General features: G+C 43.7%; 1 protein-coding gene across 5 annotated transcripts in view; it reads left to right on the top strand.

The window, feature by feature from the left end:
* Nucleotides 1-1,156: 1,156 nt before the first annotated feature.
* Nucleotides 1,157-19,542, top strand: part of EIF4G1 (eukaryotic translation initiation factor 4 gamma 1) — a 141,445-nt gene continuing 123,059 nt past the window's right edge. For 4 of the 5 annotated variants that reach the window (XM_060767406.2, XM_060767405.2, XM_060767404.2 and 1 more), the window contains exon 1: nt 1,157-1,267. The gene's annotated coding sequence lies outside the window, so the exon portion shown is untranslated. Of the gene's footprint in view, nt 1,268-12,861; nt 12,964-19,542 lie in introns of those variants that run through there. The other variant, XM_060767402.2, reaches the window with a different exon arrangement.

Genomic DNA, 19,542 nt, shown 5'->3' with positions numbered 1-19,542 from the left:
GTTTTTGACCTACTCTCTGAAATTCTTAATATATATATTCTTGCAAAGTAGTTTTTGACCTAATCTGATTTATATATATATATATATATATATAGATTTGTAGTTTTTGACCTAATATTTGAAATTCTTAATATATATATTCTTGCAAAGTAGTTTTTGACCTATTTTCTGAAATTCTCTCTCTCTATATATATATTCAAAATAGTTTTTGACCTAATCTCTGAAATTCTTTATATACATATTCTTGCAAATTAGTTTGTGACCTAATCTCCGAAATTCTAAATATATATATATTCTTGCAAAGTAGTTTTTGACCTAATATCCGAAATCCTAAATATATATATTCTTGCAAAATAGTTTTTGACCTAATCTCTGAAATTCTTTATATATATATATATATTCTTTCAAGGTAGTTTTGGACCTAATCTCAGAATTTTTTATATATATCTATATATATATAAATTTGGAAAGTAGTTTTTGACTTCATCTGAAATTCTTTATATATATACCTATATTCTTACAAAGTAGGTTTTGACCTAGTCTCTGAAATTCTTAATATATATATTATTGCAAAATAGTTTTTGACTTAATATCTGAAATTCTTTATATATATATATATTCTTGCAATGTAGTTTTTGACCTAATCTTTTAAATTCTTAAGATATATATATATTGCAAAGTAGTTTATGACCTAACCTCTGAAATTCTTAAAACGTATGTAATTATCTTTGATGGCCATGTCCTTTCCCTTGCCTAGACCTTTGTAATTCTAGATGTTTATACCAATTCAAAAAAGAGAGATATAGCTATTGAACTGAAAACAAAGACTCCAAAAGGGAGCAGCCTTTCTTCTCCTTCCTCCTCAAACACGTGTCACTCCGGCCATGATGGAAAGTAAGGCAAACAGGAACCGGAAGTCCCTCCAGGATCACGTGACGGGAGGAGGTGGGCGGGGCTTGTGGGGGAGACTTTGGCATACATCCGGGGATTGGCGAGGGAGGGGGGTCACGTGACGGGCCGGGCCGACCTTTTTCTCCCTGCGAGGCCAAAGCATGGCGAGGGTCACGTGACGAAGGGCGGCTCCTCTTTTTCTCCCCCCCCTCCCCTCCTCCCAATCCTGGGATGCCACTTCCTGTTTCTGCAGGCCGGCTTCAGCGCCAGGCCCCGCCCCTTCCTTTTCCCCTTTCCCTCCCTTTCGGAGCGAGCGGCTCCGGAAATGGTGGCTACGTCGGGCCCCGCTCCGTCGGGCTGAAGGAGGAGACGCCAGGTAAGCCGGGGGCCCTCTCCTCGACCCAACCCGGCCGGAGGGGGAGGAGGGAGAAGGAGCCGGCGGGCAGGCCGCGCTAGGCCTCGCCTCACCACCACCGCCACGTGCAGGAGAGAGGCAGGCCCGACTAGGCCTCGCGCCCTCCTCGCCCGCCTCTTCCTCCCCCAAACCGGGTGGGGCGCGGCCTTCCTCACCACATCCAACCACCCAGCGCCCCAATAGTTCCTGAGCATATGCAGAAGGCGCTGGGGTTCCCCTTCATCCATCACTACAGCTCCCCACTGGTTCCTGAGCATAGGCAGAAAGCACCTGGATGTCTCAGACCTCATCCAGTTCATGCCACGTTAGTATCTGAGCCCATGATGGTCTCGCCCCAATAGTTCCTGAGCATATACAGAAGGGTTTTGAGTTCCTAGTCCTCAATCAATCCGGTGACCCATTAATTTCTGATGTGCAAATTGTGTTGGGATTCATAGTCACCTATCAGTCCTAGTTTCTGAAGGTAGGCAAAAGGCACTTTAGGTTCTTGTGGGTTTTTTTGGGCTATACAGCCATGTTCTAGAGGCATTCTCTCCTGACGTTTCGCCTGCATCTATGGCAAGCATCCTCAGAGGTAGTGAGGTCTGTTGGAATTAGGACAGTGGGTTTATATACAGACCTCACTACCTCTGAGGATGCTTGCCATAGATGCAGGCGAAACGTCAGGAGAAATGCCTCTAGAACATGGCTCTATAGCCCAAAAAAACCCACAAGAACCTAGTGATTCCAGCCATGAAAGTCTTCGACAATAAAAAGGCACTTTGTTTCATAGTCCCGGTAGTTTCTGAACATTCACAGAATGCATTTGGGGTCACAGTTAATTATCCACTCAGCTCCCCACTGGTTCCTGTGCATAGGATTGGTTATACACGGACGATGAATTTTGGATTACGATTCCAGTTATGAGATGCATAGGATTGTTATTGGTGGCCCAATAATTTGTACTGTATATGTGTTTTATGCTTTTAACTGAATATTGTTTTTTAAATGTTGTAAACCGCAATGAGTCGCCGATTTAGGCTGAGATATTAGCGGTATACAAGTGCATTAATAAATAAATAAATAATAAATATAGAGAAAGCACTATGGTTTCGCATGCTTTATCTAGTTTGTGCCACATTACTATTTGAGCCCCTGATGAAGGCTTTGGGGTTCACCTCGCCCCAATAGTTCCTGAGCATATACAGAAGGCTTTTGAGTTCCCAATCATCTATCAATCCGGCGTCCCATTAATTTCTGAGCATGTGCAAATTGCATTGGGATTCACAGTCACTTATCAGTCCTGATTTCTGAAGGTAGGCAAAAGGCACTTCGTTTCATAGCCCTGGTAGTTTCTGAACATTCACAGAAGGCATTTGGGGTCACAGTTAATTTTCCATCCAGGGCTTCACTAGTTTCTGAGCATATGCAGAAAGCTTTCGAGTTCATAATAATTATTCATCCAGTGTTTCATTAATTTCTGAGCATACACAAATGGCATTTGGATTCATTTATCAGCCCAGCACCCCACTATGCTAGTTTCTGAGCATATGCAGAAGGCACTCACTTCTAGACATGAAAACAGTATTTCAAACCATAGCCATTCATTCTCTCCCCCCTCCCCCTGTAATTTCTGAGCATATGCAGAAGGTACTGGGATTTGTTGCCACCCATCAGTCCAAGTTACATTGGTTTCTGAGCATATGCAGAAGGCACTATGGTTTCTCATGCTTTATACAGTTCGTGCCACATTACTATTTGAGCCCCTGATGAAGGCCTTGGGGTTCACCTTGCCCCACTAGTTCCTGAGCATATACAGAAGGCTTTTGAGTTCTTAATCATGTATCAATCTGGTGTCCCATTAATTTATGAGCATGTGCAAATAGCATTGGGATCCATAGTCACATATCAGTCCTACTTTCTGAAGGTAGGCAAAAGGCACCTCGTTTCATAGCCCTAGTAGTTTCTGAACATACACAGAAGGCATTTGAGGTCACAGTTAATTATCCATCCAGGGCATCACTAGTTTCTGAGCATATGTAGAAGGCTTTTGAGTCCATAATCTGGTGTCCTGTTGATTCCTGAGAATGTGCAGATCGTATGTGGATTCATTGCCACTTGTCAGTCCTTCATACTTATTATTAAATCAGGTCCTTGTCCTTTGTTCCCCTTCAATCCGCTGCCCTACTCGTTTATGAAGGTAGGCCAAAGGCACTTTGATTAATAGCCACCCATATAGCTCCCCAGCATTGGATTCATAGCCCCGGTTGTCTCTGAACAAACACAGGAGGCATTTGGGATCACAATTAATTACCCCGCCTGGCCTCACTAGTTTCTGAGCATATGCAGAAGGCATTTGAGGTCATAGATACATATCAGTATATCTCCCCACTAGTTTCTGAGCATATGCAAAAGGCTTTTGGGTTCATGGTAAGCAATTAACCCAGTGCTCCATTAGTTTCTGAGTGTGTGGTAATAGCATTTGGATTCATAGTCACCTATCAGTACAGCTCAACTTTTTAATATGTAAATTCCAGGAAGATCAAGTTTTGTAACCCTTCTCCAATACTTTTTTCATATAAATAATCCTGTTGTTCATTCTCCTGTACATTTTATTGTAGATTATAGACCCACAGAACAAAATTCACCCCCAATTAACTAGTATAGTCCTCAAAATCCACAGATTCAGCTATCCAGAGCTTGAAAGTATTACATAAAGATCCAAAATACAAATGTTGGTTTTGCTATTTTATATGAGGCGCACCAGTTCACCAGGCCATTGTGCATAATGGGACTTGAGCACACATAGATTTTGGTATCCATAGGTGGGTGAGGGGTCCTAAAACAGATTTTTTTTTTGTATACCAAGGACATACTGCATTCATAAGGGCTGAGGCTCATATACAAACTTAATAATTGGAGTAATGATACATCTCTCCAATACACAGCACACTTTTTTCTGTTTTTCCTTATCTTGTTTATCCTATCTTAGGACTGAACTTTGCAAGCGAATATGCCCTTGTCATGGGGTTGCTTCTGAGTCTTATGTATTGTTTTCTTCTGGAAAATATCAGGAAGATTATGGAAACCTTTTCTGGCTTATGTAGGAAAGATCATTAACTTTAAAATGTATCCACTTTTTCCACAACGTGCACACTTTTACATACATATGTTTCCTCTTAACTTTACTTTCCCCCTCCATAGTCGGTTGCACTTTTTTCCAGCATCCTTTTAAGGCACAGTGAGCAAAACTGTACATAATACTTCAGTGTGGCCACACCATCTATTTGCATAAGAGCAATATTTTGAAATGCAAACATAGAGTTTTCTTTCAGATAGTACTTTTTTAAAGCAATCTCCAATTTGTTACTGTAGGTCCCCTCCCCTCAGTGTACATAAATGTACATAAATGCATACTTGTTTACATGGATCCAAATAAGCTTATTTTCCAGTCTGGGGGATTCTTTGGCAACCTTCTTCAATTTATTTTTCCACAATCCATTCCTCAATCTGGAAGATTCTTTGAGACTTCTGCAATCTATTTTTCTTCTAGCCATTTTAACTAGTTTGTTGTTGGCAGCAAAGTTAGCCACCTTATTGATTGGCCTTAGAAACAACCGATCATTTGTGAACAAGTTAGGAAGGACTGGACCAATACAAGTCTTTTAAGGGGATCACTGTTTGCACCCTTTCACTTTGAGAACTGAACATTTGTTCCTTGTGTTCTCTGTACTGTCTGCTTTTTAATGAGTCACCAATCTATAAGAGTCCAGTTACTGAATCCCTTAAGTGTTTAACTGTTGAAGAGGCCTGGCCATTTAAACTTAATCCCTCTTTCAATAATATCAATTGAGTCAAAATTCCAAATACACATTTTTAGCAGTCAAGTCCTGTGAATAACCTCTTCTCACTGCTTCCCATGGAGCAATGGTTGCGGTACATTTCTCATCTTGTTCAGCCATCCAGAGCTTGAAAGTATTACATAAAGATCCAAAATACAAATGTTGGTTTTGCTATTTTATATGAGGTGCACCATTTCACTAGGCCAATACAATACACAACGTGATCAAAGGCCCTTCTGTGTAACCTTCTCTTCTATAACTAGGGGACCTTCCACTCATCCCTATATCTCAGAATATCAAGGCAGACAATCCCACATTATTTGATTTGAACTGGAATATATGGCAGTGTGGACTCAGATAACCCAGTTCAAAGCAGAGATTGTGTGATATTCTGGGATATGGGGCTATGTGGTAGGGCCCTTTGTCTCTTCTTAACACAAGGCTCAAAAGTCCCCAACTTGTGTAAAAATGAATCAAGGTTTTGCACTCTTCAAGTCCTACAAAAATGATGAACAAATCCACACATTTATTTATTTATCATGTCAGGGGCAGACCAAACAGTTGCATTGCATTTTTTAACAAACAAAACACAAAATTTACAAGCTTGGTAGTTCATTAAATGTCCTTTGACCAGTAGCTGGCCACTTGGAGTGCCTCTGGTGTTGCTGCAAGAAGGAACTCCATTGTGCATGTGGCAGGGCTCAGGTTGCATTGCAGTAGGTGGTCTGTGGTTTGCTCTTCTCCACACTCGCATGTCGTGGACTCCACTTTGTAGCCCCATTTCTTAAGGTTGGCTCTGCATCTTTTAACAGTCTTCTGTGTGCCCAGGGAGAGAACCTCCCATTCAGTATCACCCATGGATTGAGGTTCTGGGTTTGAGCCTGCCACTTTTGGACTCTCACTTGCTGAGGTGTTCCAGCAAGTGTCTCTGTAGATCTTAGAAAACTATTTCTTGGAATCCACACATAGGAACTCAGTAATCACCTTTCTCCTGCAAGAATCCATAGAGTTGACGTCTCTTCTTCCTCAGAATCGAGGTTTTACAATCCATGAAATCCCGTGTGCTGAAACCACTGGGCCTTACTTCTGAAACTCAACATCCTTTCATAATTTAGAACTTGAATCTTAACCTCATCTCCCTTTGATGTGGCACGACTGCCATTTTGCGCTGACAGTTCCCTCTTCATGCCTCAAATGCGTGGAATTGTGTGCCTCCAGGATTCTCCAGTCACATTTTGAGAGTTTGATCCCCTCTGATAACAGTAGCAGCAGACATCTGTGAAATGATACCAGGTTTCGATTATATTTAAAGGTGCTTTGGTCATAAAGAATAGCAACCACCCCAGATTATATTCTCAGAAGGTTTAACTATTCTTCCATTTATTATTTTTGTAGACCTCATTCAAGTCACCTCCTTGCTTATCTATAAGGCCCAGAATATAAGACAAGCATTATCTAGGGTCCCATTGCTACATTCTCGTACAACACAAAGATAATCGTATCAGCCATAACAGTATTTGGTGACATGAGTCCCAATATTTGTAGTATACAGCATAACACATTGGGGTATTTCTTGTTTAAGAAAACTTTATGAAGTTCATGGATCAAATCAAGTCTAAAGGAAGTTGATAGGTGACTTGAAGGTGCACACACATGTGCATAAGCGGAACTAGGGTTTAAGCCAGTGGTTCTCAACCTGGGGTCCCCAGATGTTTTTGGCCTACAACTCCCAGAAATCCAAGCCAGTTTACCTACTTTTAGGATTTCTGGGAGTTGAAGGCCAAAAACATCTGGGGACCCCAGGTTGAGAACCACTGGTTTAAGTAAACTACTCTTCTATAGAGACCTAGTACATTGTAATGGTTCGAATGTTGGACTATAGAGATTTTAATCCCCACTCAGTTCACTGGCTGACCTTGAGAAAGACTCTCTTTCAGGCTCCGAACACATCTTGCCAGGACAACCCTGTGATAAGTTTGCCTTAGAGCAGGGGCCCACAAACTTTGTAAACAGAGGGCCAGGTCACACCAGGATTGTGGCGCAGCTGGCTGAGTGTCAGCTGCATTAAGATCACTCTGACCAAAAGGTCATGAGTTCAAAGCCAGCCTGGGTTGGAGTGGGCTTCCAACCAATTGTGTAGCCTGTTGTCGACCTTTGCAACCCGAAAGACAGTTGCATCTGTCAAGTAGGAAAATTAGGTACCACCTATGTGTGGGGAGGCTAAATTAACTAATTTATGAGGCCATAAAAAGACTCCAGCAAAAGCACTCCAGCAAAAACATGCGGGGAATGCGGAGTACTTCATCAGTGTCGCAGATGGACGATGAAAGCGACAGCTCCCCTGGCGGCAAGAAAAAGTTAAATAGCCTCTGTGTATGTCTGTATATGTTGTATGTCAAATTGCCATATATGTGTACACTGTAATCCGCCCTGAGTCCCCTGCGGGGTGAGAAGGGCGGAATATAAATACTGTAAATAAATAAAAAAATAATAATTACAATTTGAAAAAAAATCAATGAATTCCTATGCACACTGCACATATCTTATTTGTAGTGCAACCCCCCCCCCCACTTAAAACAATACAATAATTAAAATGAAGAACAATTTTAACAAATATAAACTTATTAGTATTTCAGTGAGAAGTGTGGACCGACTTTTGGCTGATGAGATAGGAGTGTTGTTGTGTGCTTTCAAGTTGTTTCAGACTTAGGTTGACCGTGAGCAAGGGCCAGGTAAATCCGGCCCCCGGGCCTTAGTTTGAGGACCCCTGCCTTAGAGTCTCCATAAGTCAGAAACAATTTGAAGGCACAGAACAGCAAACATGCTGTAACCAGATTCATGTCTCAACACCAACACTTAAAGTAAGATTCCTCTTCCTGACTCATACTATTATAACTTCAGATTTCTATACATTTCTTCTTAATGCTATTTACAGATGTTGGATTCCATCCACAGAGAATACTGTATTCTTTGTGAACCTTTGCTCGTTTTCCCCCTCCAAACTGTTTGTAGAATCTGATCCCATTTATCCCCAAAGGCATAAACTGCGCATTCTCTGCAAAGCTGGCTCTTCAGCTTCCCAAATCTAATTTCTCTCTTTACCTTTCCTATTTAGGGAGTATAATTCTGAAAACAAGCCCCAACATACACACAAATGACACAAACATCTTCAACAATGAGTTATAGCGCTACTTCCTTCTCCCAAACAACTTTTCTCTGGCAGTTACAAGTGAGGGTGTGTCCTTGGATTCCCTTTCCAATGTTTAGGTGGTTCAATTCAGAATTTTGCTTCTTTCCTGAGGTCAATAAAATAATGTGGATTAAAATCTCTACCCTGTTCATAACTGAATTCAAATAGGTGAAATATCGAGGATAATTCATTGTAAATTTCGGGGGGGGGGGGGGGAAATGCATCCATAGTTACCTTTCAATTTTTATTGTATGAATATGTAGAACATGATTACTATGTTAAGATTTTTGGAAGGTGAAGGGGTTGTGTTAGGCCAGTGGTTCTCAACCTGTGGGTCCCCAGATGTTTTGGTCTTCAATTCCCAGAAATCCTAACAACTGGTAAACTGGCTGGGATTTCTGGGAGTTGTAGGCCAAAACACCTGGGAACCGACAGGTTGAAAACTACTGTGTTAGGCTATTTCGACAAATCCTGTCAAAGTATCCTATGGCACCTTAAAGATTAACATGTTTAATTAGACATACCGTATATACCAGTACTCGAGTATATATGGGATGTGGAGTTTTTCAGCCCTTTTTTAAGGCTGAAAAAGCCCCCCTTGGCTTATACTTGAGTCAAGGTTACTTATTATTTTACTCTTTTATTGTTATTGTTATTTATTATTATTATTTTACACTTATTATTTTACTCTATTTATTATTATTATTATTATTATTATTATTATTATTACATTTACATTATTTTACTCTATTATTTTATTACATTTATTTTATTCTGTTTATTATTGTTGTTACGTTTATTATTTTACTTTATTATTATTGGAAGGACACGTAAGCACATTTACATTGACGAAGCTTAGGATAATGGTTCAATCAGAGTTGGACAGCCTTATCTTAAATTACAGTTTTATGCAAATACAGTAGACTCACTTATCCAACCTTCGCTCATCCAACGTTCTGTATTATCCAAAGCAGTCTGCCTCCTGACTCCACAGATATTTCAATACATTGCAATGTTTTGATGCTAAATTCCTAAATACAGTAATTACATAACGTTACTGAGTACTGAACTGCTTTTTCTGTCAATTTGTTGTAAAACATGAGGTTTGGATGCTTAATTTGTAAAATCATAACATAATTTGACATTTAATTGGCTTGTCTGTAATCTGTCCTTATTATCCAACATTTTTGCTTATCCAATGTTCTGCTGGCCCGTTTATGTTGGATAAGAGAGACTCTACTGTATTAAAAAACATTTAACCTACTGATGCGTCAGCTAATGTAATTTTATTGGTATCTATTTTTATTTTGAAATTTACCAGTTGCTGCTGCATTTCCCAACCTCAACTTATACTCAAGTCAATACATTTTCCCAGCTTTTTTGTGGTAAAATTAAGTGCCTCGGCTTATATTTGGGTGGGCTTATACTCGAGTATACGGTACATTTTGTGCTCTGAAGTAGTGTGCTGGAGCCCACGAAAAACTAATGCCAAATAAAATGTGTTGTTTTTTTGTATGTTTGGCATCCCAGTCTCCTATTGTGTATGGATAGGGCTGAATGTCACCAAACAGGATTTTTTCCCTAGGAGGATCAATTGTGTTAAAATGCCCCACAAGGAGGCCTGGCTGTGGCCAGTGTTGCAATAAGTCCTGTGCAAAGGTATTTGGGAGTAAGTCCCAAAGTAATTTACTTCTGAGGACATTTACTTAGGATTCCTTAAGTGTTACAAATCGGGTGGCGGGGGGCCCTTTTTGTCCCAGGTTGAATAGAATAAAATGGCTGAATAAGTGTTAATTCACCAAGTTTCCATTAATTTAATGAATATCATTGACCCGCCCTCCAGTGTAAACAAAATGTTGCTCTTTAGTTGATCCATTACTACTTTTCTCAAGACCACCACTTTAAGTGGCATTGATCTTGAAGAATGAATTCGGTTTGATGCTATGTTAACTGCCATGGCTCAAATGCTATGGAGTTGTAGTTTGGTGAGGCATTGGCCCTCCTTGGCAGGTGAAGGATCTTGTAAAACTACAAGATCATAGTACATAGTATATGGCTCATAGTACTGAGCCATGGCCTTTAAGGCATTTGCTCTGCTGCAGGCCTGCTTTCCATGGCCATCTGTTGGGAGTGCTTTGGATGTGCCTTCCTCCTTGCTAGAACAGGGTTGGAGAGGAGTGGCTTGCAGGAACAGAGTGTATGGCCATCTGTTGGGAGTGCTTTGGTTGCTTTGGTTGTAACTTCCTGCCTAGTAGAATGGGGGTTGGAGGAGGTGGCGTGCAGAAATGGAGTCTGTATGACCATCTGTCGGGAGTGCTTTGGTTGTGCCTTCTGGTCTGGTAGAATGAGGGTTGGAGAGGGATGGCTTGCAGAAACATAGGCTGTATAGTCATCAGCAGGGAGTGCTTTGGTTGTGCCTTCTGGTCTGGTAAAATGGGGGTTGGAGAGGGGTGGCTTGCAGAAATGGAGTCTGTGTGACCATCTGTCAGGAGTGCTTTGGTTGTGCTTTCCATGGCCATCTCTTGGGAGTGCTTTGATTGTGCCTTCCTGCTAGAACAGGGTTGGAGAGGGGTGGCTTGCAGGAACAGAGTCTGTATGGCCATCTGTTGGGAATGCTTTGGTTGTAACTTCCTGCCTAGTAGAATGGGGGCCGAAGAGGGGTGGCTTTTGGAACTGGAGTCTGTGTGGCCATCAGTTGGGAGTGCTTTGGTGGTGCCTTCTGGTCTTGTAGAATTGGGGTTGGAGAGGGATGGCTTGCAGAAATGAGTCTGTATGACCATCTGTTGGGAGTGCTTTGGTTGTGCTTTCCATGGCCATCTGTTGGGAGTGCTTTGGTTGTGCCTTCTGGTCTGGTAGAATGGGGATTGGAGAAGGGTGGTTGGCAAAATCAGGCTGGATGGCCTGTTGGGAGTGTTTTGACTGTAACTTCCTGCCTAGTAGAATGGGGATTGGAGAAGGGTGGTTTGCAAAATCAGGCCAGATGGCCATCTGTTCGGAGTGCTTTGGTTGTGCCTTCTGGTCTGGTAGAATGGTGGTTGGAGAAGGGTGGTTTGCAGAAATGGAGTCTATATGACCATCTGCAGGGAGTGCTTTGACTGTGCCTCCCTGCCTGGTAGAATGGGGGTTGGAGAGGGATGGCTTGCAGAAATGGAGTCTGTGTGGCCATCAGTTGGGAGTGCTTTGGTTATGCCTTCTGGTCTGATAGAATGGGGGTTGGAGGCTGGATGGCCATCTGTAGGGAGTGCTTTGGCTGTAACTTCCTGCCTAGCAGAATGGGGATTGGAGAAAGGTGGTTTGCAAAATCAGGCTGGATGGCCATCTGTGCTTTGGCCGTAACTTCCTGTCTAGTAGAATGGGAATTGGAGAGGGGTGGCTTGCAGAAATGGAGTGTATATGACCATTTGTAGGGACTGCTTTGGCTGTAACTTCCTGCCTAGTAGAATGGGGGTTGGAGAAGGGTAGCTTGCAAAATCAGACTGGGTGGCCATCTGTCGGGAGTGCTTTGGCTGTGCCTCCCTGCCTGGTAGAATGGAGGTTGGAGAGGGATGGCTTGCAAAATCAGGCTGGATGATCATCTGTTGGGAGTGCTTTGGTTATGCCTTCTGGTCTGATAGAATGGGGGTTGGAGGCTGGATGGTCATCTGTAGGGAGTGCTTTGACTGTGCCTCCCTGCCTGGTAGAATGGGGATTGGAGAAGGGTGGCTTGCAAAATCAGGCTGGATGACCATCTGTCGGGAGTGCTTTGGTTGTGCCTTCTGGTCTGGTAGAATGGGGGTTGGAGAAGGTTGACTTGCAAAATCAGGCTGGATGACCATCTGTCGGGAGTGCTTTGATTGTGCCTCCCTGCCTGGTAGAATGGGGGTTGGGGAGGGATGGCTGTATGACCATCTGTAGGGAGTGCTTTGGCTGTAACTTTCTGCCTAGTGGAATGGGGATTGGAGAAGGGTGGCTTGCAGAAATGGAGTCTGTGTGGCCATCAATTGGTTATGCCTTCTGGACTGATAGAATGGGGGTTGGAGAGGGGTGGCTTGCAAAATCAGGCTGGATGGCCATCTGTCGGGAGTGTTTTGACTGTAACTTCCTGCCTAGAAGAATGGGGATTGGATCCTTTGAACTCAGTCTTTAATGATGTGCATATAATGGATGGTTTGCAAAATCAGGCTGGATGGCCATCTGTTGGGAGTGCTCTGACTGTGTCTCCCTGCCTGGTAGAATGGCGGCTGGAGAGGGGGTGGCTTGCAGAAATGGAGTCTATATGACCATCTGTAGGGAGTGCTTTGGCTGTAACTTTCTGCCTACTCTATGATTGCAACCCGGCTTGAAAGGCAGGGCTGCCGGCCTCTCCTTGTGCTCTTTCCTCCGGCGACTAGGCTCCAAGCCCGCCGGCCTGCCTCTCCTTCCATCCCCACGTGTTCTCTCTCTCTCTCTCCCTCTCCTTCCTTCCTTCCTGCCTTGGCTCTCCGCCTCGCCCTAGGCCTCGGCTGGGCCGGCCTTGGCTCGGCTCCTCCTCCTCTCCCCTCTCCCTCCCTCCCTCCCTGCGTTCCTGCTGCCGCCTCCTCCTCCTCCTCTCCCCGCGCCGCCGGTCTGGGGCTCGGCGCCTGCGATCCTCCGAGCCGGGCCCGCCACGTGCTCCGGGCGGAAACCGGGTGCGATTCCGATGCGGAGGGCTCTGGGTTTGGGGTCTTGGGAGAGGGGAGTGGGAGGGGGGGTCTCTGTTCGGGGCAGCCAGGCGCCTCCTCGCCGCATGGGCCTGCAGCCTGGCTTCCCTCCTTCCTCCCTTCCTTCCGTCCTCCCTTTCCTTCTGGGGCTGGGACACGTGTCCTTGGAGCAGGCGGACCGGGGCCTAGCTAGTTTCCGGCGGAGTGCGGGGAAATGAGCAGGGAAGGCAGGCCGGGAAGGAGAGACACGGAGAGGTTGGTGGCTCTTGCCTGCTCGGCGCGTGTCCTTGGCTGCCTCCAGCCCACCCTCCCCTCCTCTCCCCTTCCCAGTAGAGCTGCCTCCATAGCAGAGGGAGAAGGCATTTCACCTGGAATAACCCTACTTCTAGGCAGCACAATCCAAGGAGGGTATACGCAAAACGAAAGCAGACTTCCAGACCCCATCTCCCAGGATCTGATCCCAGGTTTTCCACTTTGAACCGGATTATATGTGTCCACACTACCAGTTAATCTGGGATGGACAGAAAACCTGGAATAAAGAGCCCTGCATTGAACCGGATTACATGGGTCCACACTGCCAGATAATCTGGAATAAACAGAACTTCTAGGTCCTCTATCCCAGGATCTGATCCCAGGTTTTCTGCTTTGAACTGGATTATATGTGTCCACACTGCCAGAAAATCTGGAGTAAACAGTAAACCTGGTATAAAGAGCCCGGGGAAAGGCACTCCCAGGTTTTCTGCATTGAACTGGATTATATGGGTCCACACTGCCAGATAATCTCGGATAAAGAGCCCTGGGAAAGGGGCTCCCAGGTTTCTGCATTGAACTGGATTATATGGGTCCACACTGCCAGATAATCTCGGATAAAGAGCCCTGGGAAAGGGGCTCCTAGGTTTCTGCATTGAAACCAGATTATATGGGTCCACACTGCCAGATAATCTGGGATAAAGAGCCCTGGGAAAGGGGCTGCCTGGTTTTCTGCATTGAACTGGATTATATGGGTCCACACTGCCAGATAATCTGGGGTAAAGAGCCCCAGGAAAGGGCCTTCCAGGTTTTTTTGCATTGAACCAGATTATATGAGTCCACACTGCCAGATAATCTGGATTAAACAGGAAACCTGGAATAAAGAGCCCTGGGAAAGGGGCTCTCAGGTTTTCTGCATTGAACCGGATTATATGAGTCCACACTGCCAGATAATCTGGATTAAACGGAAAAGCTGGAATAAAGAGCCCTGGGAAAGGGGGCTCCCAGGTTTTCTGCATTGAAACTGGATTATATGGGTCCACACTGACAGATAATCTGGGATAAAGAGCCCTGGGAAAGGGCCTTCCAGGTTTTCTGCATTGAAACCGGATTATATGGGTCCACACTGCCAGATAATCTGGATTAAATGGAAAAGCTGGAATAAAGAGCCCTGGGAAAGGGGCTCCCAGGTTTTCTGCATTGAACCGGATTATATGGATCCACGCTGCCAGATAATCCAGGATAAAGAGCCCTGGGAAAGGGGCTCCCGGGTTTTCTGCATTGAACCGGATTATATGGATCCACACTGCCAGATAATCCAGGATAAAGAGCCCTGGGAAAGGGGCTCCCAGGTTTTCTGCATTGAAGCCGGATTATATGGGACCACACTTCCAGATAATCTGGGATAAAGAGCCCTGGGAAAGGGGCTCCCAGGTTTTTTGCATTGAACTGGATTATATGAGTCCACACTGCCAGATAATCTGGATTAAACGGAAAAGCTGGAGTAAAGAGCCCTGGGAAAGAGGCTCCCAGGTTTTCTGCATTGAAACCGGATTATATGGGTGTACACTGCCAGATAATCTGGAATAAACAAAATTTCTAGGCCCTATATCCCAGGATCTGATCCCAGGTTTTCTGCTTTGAACTGGATTATATGGGTCCACACTGCCAGATAATCTGGGATGGACAGAAAACCTGGAATAAAGAGCCCTGCATTGAACTGGATTATATGGGACCATACTGCCAGATAATCTGGAATAAACAGAACTTCTAGGCCCTGTCTCCCAGGATCTGATCCCAGGTTTTCCTCTTTGAACCGGATTATATGGCCGGAATCACTAGGTTGCTGTGAGTTTGCCAAGCTGTCTGGCCATGTTCCAGAAGCATTCTCTCCTGACGTTTCGCCCACATCTATGGCAGGCATCCTCAGAGGTTGTGAGGTCTGTAGGAAACTAGGGAAGCGAGGTTTATATATTTGTGGAATAATATCTCAGGTGGGAGAAAGAACTCTTCTGTGTTGGAAGGCAAGTGTGAATGTTGCAATTGGCCACCTTGATTATAATTTAATGACCTTGCAGCTTTGATGCCTAGCTGGTTGCTGCCTGGGGCAATCCTTTGTTGGAAGGTGTTACCTGGCCCTGATTGATCCTTGCTAACACCTCCCATCAAAGGACTCTCCCAGGCAGCAACCAGCCAGGCATTGAACCTGCAAGGCCATTAAATGCTAATCAAGGTGGCCATTTGCAACATTCACACTTGCCTCAGGCAGACAAGAGTTCTTTCTCCCACCCAGGACATTGCACAAATATATAAACCTCACTTGCCTACAGATTTCTCAACCTCTGAGGACGCCTGCCATAGATGTGGGCAAAACGTCAGGAGAAAATGCTTCTCGAACATGACCACACATCCCGGAAAACTCACAGCAATTCAGTGATTCTGGCTACGAAAACCTTCAACAACACATTTGGAAGGATGTCACTGTAGAGGAGTGGGTGCAGTAGGGACACATTGATTCAAATAGCACCTCAACATTTGGAATAACTTTCTAATGAAATATGCTCCTCCCTGTGAGTCCAGCGGAGTCTTCTTTGGAGGTTTTCAAGCAGAAGCTGGATGGCCATTTATCAGGAGTGCTTTGATTGTTATTTTTCTGCATGGCGGACTGGGGTTGGACTGGATAGCCCTTTGGGTCTCTTCCCACTCTTATGAAAACTAGGGGAGATCTTGGTAATTCCACGTTTGAAGAAATCTCCTGCCCAAAATTATTTCTGACCATCTTTGTTCACTGGTCTTGTCTCCCCACCAGCCCTTTCTTATTGGCTAAGTCTTCATCATAACCTTGCTAGATTGCTATTTTGGGGTTTTTGATTTGGTTTTTGGGACTTTCCATTTGTTTCTGCTTGGTTTACCCTTAACATATGTTAGCCCCATTACTACCCAGAAGAGATTAAAAACAAAACAGGAAAAATTACCTAGGAATTTCTTAAGAACCATATATATTCGAGTATAAGCCGGTTTTTTTCAGCCCATTTTAGGCTGAAAAAGCCCCCCCCCCCCGAGTCAAAGTTTTTTATTACCTAACTCTGTTGTTATTATTATTTTTATTACATTTATCATTTTACTCATTATTATTATTATTATTATTACATTTACATTATATTTCTCTATTTTTATTTTTATTATATTATTACTTTATTGTTATTACATTTATTATTTTACTCTGTTATTACATTTATTATTTTACTCAATTTTATTATATTTACTATTTTACTATTATTATTATTTTTAAATATTTTTATTAGTTTTTTATCAATGCACATAAAATTCTGAGGCTTATTGTACATGGCTATTATTATTTTATTATTGTTATTTTACTCTACTCTTCTTACATTTATTTTACTCTATTATTGTTATTACATTTCTATTATTTTTTTCTTACATTTGTTACTTTATTTATTTACTAGCTTGGGGACCCGGCGTTGCCCGGGTTATTAGAGAAAGTGGGTAATGGCGGTTCTGTATGCCAAGTTTGGTCTTTATTGGTCTTTGGATAATGGCAGCATTATTTTCAGGAAGTGAGTGAAGGTACTTCAAAGTCCCATCATCCATGGGCCATCCTCCTACAAACAGCAGCAGGATATAGAGTGGGTCATGGGGGCTCTGTGTGCCAAGTTTGGTCTTTATCAGTCATTAGATGAGGGTGGCAGTGGTGTCAGTAAGTGAGTGAAGGTACTGCAAGTCCCATCATCCAAAGTCCATCCCCTTTCAAACTGCAGCAGGATGTAGAGTGGATCATGGGGGCTCTGTGTGCCAAGTGTGGTCTTGATTGGTCATTAGAAGAGGGTTGCAGCAATCTTTGGAAGGGAGTGGAGGTACTTGAAGTCCCATCATCCATGGTCTGTCCTCCTCCAAACTGCAGCAGGATGTAGAGTGGGTCATTGGAGCTCCATGTGGCAAGTTTAGTCTTGATTAGTCATTGGCGAGGGTCTCAGTGGTCTCAGGAAGTGAGCAAAGGTACTGCAAGTCCCATCATCCATCCCCAAATTTTTCCAAACAACACCAGGTCGTAAAGTAGGTCATGAGAGGTCTATGTACCAAGTTTGATCTTGATCCGTCATTGGATGAGGTTTGCAGAGGTCTCAGAATGTGAGTGAAGGTATTGGAAGTTCCATCATCCATGGTCCACCCTTCTCCAAAACTGCAGCAGGATGTAGAGTGGGTCATGGGGGCTCTGTGTGCCAACGTTGGTCTTGATTGGTCATTAGATGAGTTTTGCAGCAGTCTTGGGTAGTGGAGGTACTTGAAGTCCCATCATCCATGGTCTGTCGTCCTCCAAACTGCTCCAGGATGTAGAGTGGGTCATTGAAGCTCCATGTGCCAAGTTTAGTCTTGATGAGTCATTGGCGAGGGTCTCGGTGGTCTCAGGAAGTGAGTGAAGTGACTGCAAGTCCCATCATCCATTGTCAAATTCTTCCAAACCGCACCAGGATGTAGAGTGAGTTATGCAGGCTCTCTGTGTAAATTGTGGTCCTGATCCATCATTGTTGGCAGTTATAATGGTCTTAGGAAGGGAGTGCAGGTATTGCAAGTCCCATCGCCCATGGTGCATCCTCCTTCAAACTGCACCTGGATGTAGAGTGCACCATGGAGACTCAGTGTGCCAAGTTTGGTATTTATTGGTAATTGGATGAGGGTTGCAGTGGTATGAAGAATTGAGCAATGGTACTGCAAGTCCCATAATCCATGGTCCATCCCCGGCCAAACCACACCAGGACGTACAGTGGGTCATGAGAGGTCTCTGTGCGAAGTTTGGTCCTGATCAGTCATTGGATAAGGTTAACAGTGGTCTCAGAATGTGAGTGGTGGTACTGCAAGTCCCATCATCCATGGTTCATCCTCCTCCAAACTGCAGTAGGATGTCGAGTGGGTGATGGGGGCTCTGTGTGCCTATTTCTGTCTGTATTGGGAGTGTTCTGACCCAGCCCCCTTTGGCCTTTCCTTTCCTCTCTTTCTCATCTCAGAATGTTGGATTTGAGGCTGGCCAATCAGAGAGCATATGCAAATTTCCTTCTGTCATGCCCCGTTTCTGCCATGAACCCTCTTCTCCACCAGGGGCTCCTATTGAAGCTGGCCAATCAGAGACCATATGCAAATAGCATCACAGCGGCAGCCAATCAGAACGCTGGCACATACACCTTCCTCCCTCTGTCCTCCCTCTGTCCTCCCTCTGTCCTATACAAACAAACACTCTTCTTTATTATATATACAGATTTGCAGCATTTAAATGCTGCCCTTCTCACCCCGAAGGGGTGACATCATATCATACAATATATTATATATTATACAATATATTATATTATTAGCATAGTACAATATCATTATTATATATTACTATATTGCACTATACCATTATATTGTAATATTATTAGTAATCTTACATGTATTTATTATTTATTTATTTATTTGCTTTTCTTCTATACCGCATATATCAGCCTGATACGGCGACTCTATGCGGTTTACAGTGCGATTAATAACAATTACAATAAATAGGACATAACATACACAGACATACAACAAATAATCATCTACGCCTGAATGAAATCAGATCTCGTTCTCATAATCCATTAGCCATTCCTTGTTCAGTAATGCCGTCATTGTGAGTTCAATTGCATTGTTGACCGAATGCCTGTTCGTAGAGCCACGTCTTGGTCCTCCTCCGGAACGCTAGCAACGAAGGGGCCTGCCTGATGTCCACGGGTAGGGCATTCCATAGCCGAGGGGCCACCACCGAGAAGGCCCTGTCTCTCGTCCCCGCCAACCGCGCCTGTGACGCTGGCGGGACCGAGAGCAGGGCCTCCCCGGACGATCTTAATGTCCTTGCCGGCTCATAGGAGGAGATGCGTTCGGAGAGGTAGGTGGGGCCGGAACCGTTTAGGGCTTTATAGGCTAAAGCCAGCACCTTGAATTGTGCCCGGTAGCGAATTGGCAGCCAGTGGAGCTGGCTCAGCAGAGGAGTGGTGTGCTCCCTGTAAATGTAAATATATAATTATAAGTATAATATTGTAATATTATTACTAGTATTATATTTTACTCTATTATTGGAAAGATACATAAGCACATTTACATTGAAGAAGACTAGGATAATGAGTTGGACAGTCTTATCTTAAATTACAGTTTTACGTAAATAGTCAACATTTAACCTCCTGATGCCTCAATTAATGTAATTTTATTGTTACCCATTTTTATTTTGAAATTTAGCAGTAGCTGCTGCATTTCCCACCCTTGACTTATACTCGAGTCAATACATTTTCCCAG

This window comes from Anolis sagrei, chromosome 3 (genome assembly GCF_037176765.1).
Source record: "Anolis sagrei isolate rAnoSag1 chromosome 3, rAnoSag1.mat, whole genome shotgun sequence".
In the NCBI taxonomy this organism is placed as follows: domain Eukaryota; kingdom Metazoa; phylum Chordata; class Lepidosauria; order Squamata; family Dactyloidae; genus Anolis; species Anolis sagrei.
Note: the sequence above shows the minus strand (reverse complement) of the source record. Positions and strands in the feature narration are given on the sequence as shown.